We start from the raw sequence: 3528 nt of genomic DNA on the forward strand, positions 1-3528 counted from the left end.
CCCTAAGTTCTGCTCTACATAAGCTTTAGTTAAGCCATGATTTCCCCATACCTGAAATGCAGTCAGGATTTTTGTTAGCACATACACTTATCACAATTGGATTTTTTCCAATTAGACAATGGGCCACATTTCGCCACATCGAGAACTTGGAGATCCTGGTTCAAATTCCCGGCCCCACGCTTTGTGCTCTCCGTGCATTAAATACGTTCTCTTTATGTAGAGGACACATGCCTGCAACCCGTGAAATGTTACGCATGTTTGTCCTTGGCATTAAATATTTCCATCTGAGTCACGAATTAATGCTTTTCACTCAAGGGCCCACAAGGGAATCCGGGAAATGAAAACCGAAAACTTCCTTCTCCGTAAGTGGTTTTGCAACTTTTAAAACCCAAGCTTCCCTTTTGTTCACTGTGCCAAGGTCGTGTGCCCCAACGTCTCTTCTCATTGAAGTAAATCAGCATTACTGTTGAATGAAGCGTACTCGTCTTTAAAAGCGGAAACTCCTGGTATGTACACGATGTATGATAAATTGTACCTTGCTTGCATAATGTTCACAACATAAAACAAATATTTTATTGACTTTGCTTTCTATTTTTGCATTATGAAAACAGTATGTACATGTTTTGGTTTCCAGATATAAAAGCAGCCCCCACTGCCTCCTCCGGGATGCGGGGCTTCCTTCAGCTTAAACGGCGAGTTTCCACCCTCTCTGCCCTACCACATTCCTCCACGTGGGAGCCCCTTGGGTCAGAAAAGCACCTTGTAGACTGGACGTGAGCAGCCCCGCAACGAGCCCTCGGCAGTAACACCGAAGGTTGCCGCTGTTCCTTCGAGACCCCCAGGACGGAGCCTGGCCCTGCAGAGTAAGGAGCGAGCCGAGCAAGTGGGACGTGACACGCTGGGTCTGGACACCCTCTGGGAAGCGTGGGTCCTTCCGCTGCTACACAGGCCCTCCTGTTTTCTTGGAGGCTTTGCAAGAAAACAACAAGCCTACAAGAAACCTCCAAGAAAACACAGGCAGCCGCCTCATGTACCTGGGTCGGCACGCGTGGGAGGAGTCAAGGGTTCCCAGGGCTGCTGTCGCTCCGGTCCCCCCCTTGGGGTCGCTCTCCTTCCTTGCCACCCTCTGGCCTCCGGGGTAAGCGGAATTCCATCCTCTCTGAGCCCTGCTCTGCCTGGCACGTCTCTCTCTTCTGGCACAAGAACCTAACTTGGAGCTTTTGTGGAGCAAATGATCTCTGCTGCTCAGTGCAGCTCTCCCCAGCCTCTGTCTCCACGGGCCGAGGGCCGGCGCTGGTTTCCAGCAGGCCAGCCTCTACCACAGCCCGCAGGACACAGCCCGCAGGCACCAGCAGAGGCGAGCGGCAGTCAGTGTTCATGCAACACCAGGTCTGGCCGGAAATGAGCATCTGTCCCCGCGAGAGGGGCCACACCTGCCTCCTGCACATCACCGGACCGCAGGCTGCTCTGTGGGTTCAGAGGCACACGGCACGCCGGTGACTCCCGACAGGCTGGAAGCGGTTTCAGGCATCTGCAAGGTCGCAGCCACGTACCGCCCCTCCCGGTGGAAGAACTGATTCCAGGGGCCGCCTTAGCATGCCTGGACGAGCCGCCGGCGCCGGGCGCCGCCCAAGGGCTCCACTTTTACTCCTTATTAGCCTTTTACTCCTGTTGACTGTTAGGGGTTGAACTGTGTCCTCTTTAAATGCTGATGTTGAAATGTGAACGAATCCCCAGGGCCTCAGAAAGGGACCATGTGGGGAGGGGGAGTCTTTCCAGAGGTGGTCAAGTTACAATGAGGTCATCGGGCGCTCATCTGATACGACGGATCCTCATGAGGACAGGAAATGTGGACACAGGTTAATACACGGAGGGAGATGACACAAAGACAAGCAGCTCTAAGCCAAGGAGAGGGCCCGGACAGGATTCTAGCCTGCGGCCCTCGGCAAGAAACCGCCTGCCCTGCGGCGATCTCCGTCCCGCGTATGGGTCCGAGTCTGGCCGCCGCTGTGCGTGGAGGCTGGGGCTCGCACACCCACGTGCTCTCCGGGCGCTTGCACGTCCTCTGAATTTCTGTCGCTCATACTCTACGGGAGGTCAGCGCCGGAAAACTAGGGCTGTGGTTCAAAATCACACGGCAGCGCTGACCACTTGCAGTGGAGAAGATACAGCTCCCAAAGCCAAAAATATGTACTATGTGGTCCTTTGTAGGGAAAGTTTGCTGACTCCTGTTTTAGAAGAAGCATGATTGCCAATCCTACTTGAGGAGCAGAACCCCTGCGGGATCCCAGACCTGAGCAGCCTCACCCTCCAGAGAATCGGAAAACTTTAAAGTGTCACGGAGCGACTCCCTTACAGTCCACCCCTCATGGGGGAACCCCACAACAGGGGAGGCTCCCCAGGCCATCCCAGCGCTAGGCTAACTTGCCGCTTTAGGCAGGTCCCCAGCCCTGCCCACACACCCGTCTCCTCGGCAGGGACTGAGCTGACAGAAACACAGCATCTCCAAGGCCCCCGGGGCCGTGTCTGTGAGTCTGCGGTCTGTGCATTTGTCACATCGGGACGTTCAAGGGTGCGGCGCCCAGTGCCAGTCAGTACCCCCATGAGGCATGTTTGCTGCCTGCTAGCAATGGTGAGAATGATCTGGAGACTCCTGGCGGCTGAACTGTGTCCCCGTAGAATTCATATGCTGATGTCCTTATCCCCAGCACACCCGACTCGGACTGTATTTGGAGGAGGGGCAGTTAAGGTAGACTGAGGTGAGCCCTGGCCCAGCACGACTGTGTCCTAATAAGAAGAGATTAGGACACAGACACCCCCAGAGGGATGACCATGGGAAGGCCCAGGGAGGAGACGGCCACCTGCAAGCCCAGGACAGGGACCTCAGAAGGACCCCACCCTGACCACACCTGGACCTCAGACTTCCTCCACCAAAACCGTGAGAAATAAAATTCCTGTTGTTTAAGCCCCTTCCAGTCTACAGTCCTTGGCTCCGGTGGCCCAGGAAACTGGTGCTTTGATGGGGAGTGTGGCCATATTCTATCTGATCGTGTGATTCAACAGTATACATAATTCACGCACAGTTTTGTACCTTCATGTCCCCTAGGCTCACATTAGCAATAGTAACGGGGGACACAAGCGTTGTTGTCACCTCAGGACCCTTGATGCTGACCTGACCAACTGAACTGCTTGGTCCAAGTGCCCAAGCAGGGGCAACGTCCTTCCTGAAACGGAGTGGGGCCTTCCTGACGCTTTCTACAGCCCCTGCCATCACCCTCCACGGGAATCCACACGTAACCAAGGCAGGAGACGTTGCAGGGGGATCTCCAAGGACCTACGGGCTAAAATCCTTATTTGCCTCCCGCGACCCCAAGGTCGTATGCGAGTGTATCCGTATGCTAGAGCCGCCGTAGCGAAGACCCACAGACCCGGCGGCTCACGCAGCCGAAACCTACAGTCTCGTGGTCCGGAGGCCAAAAGCTCAAGCTGGAGCTTCTGCGGGGCCGCCCCTCCTGCGGCTGTGAGACA

General features: G+C 55.3%; 1 long non-coding RNA gene across 1 annotated transcript; it reads left to right on the plus strand.

Annotated features, from left to right (window-relative positions):
- Nucleotides 1-407: 407 nt before the first annotated feature.
- On the plus strand, nucleotides 408-2970 carry LOC309849324. Its single transcript, XR_014303657.1, has 3 exons — nucleotides 408-506; nucleotides 635-863; nucleotides 969-2970. It is a non-coding gene; the product is annotated as an uncharacterized lncRNA (long non-coding RNA).
- The last annotated feature ends 558 nt before the right edge of the window (nucleotides 2971-3528 follow it).

This window comes from Mustela nivalis, assembly GCF_964662115.1.
Source record: "Mustela nivalis genome assembly, chromosome: 15".
NCBI lineage: Eukaryota > Metazoa > Chordata > Mammalia > Carnivora > Mustelidae > Mustela > Mustela nivalis.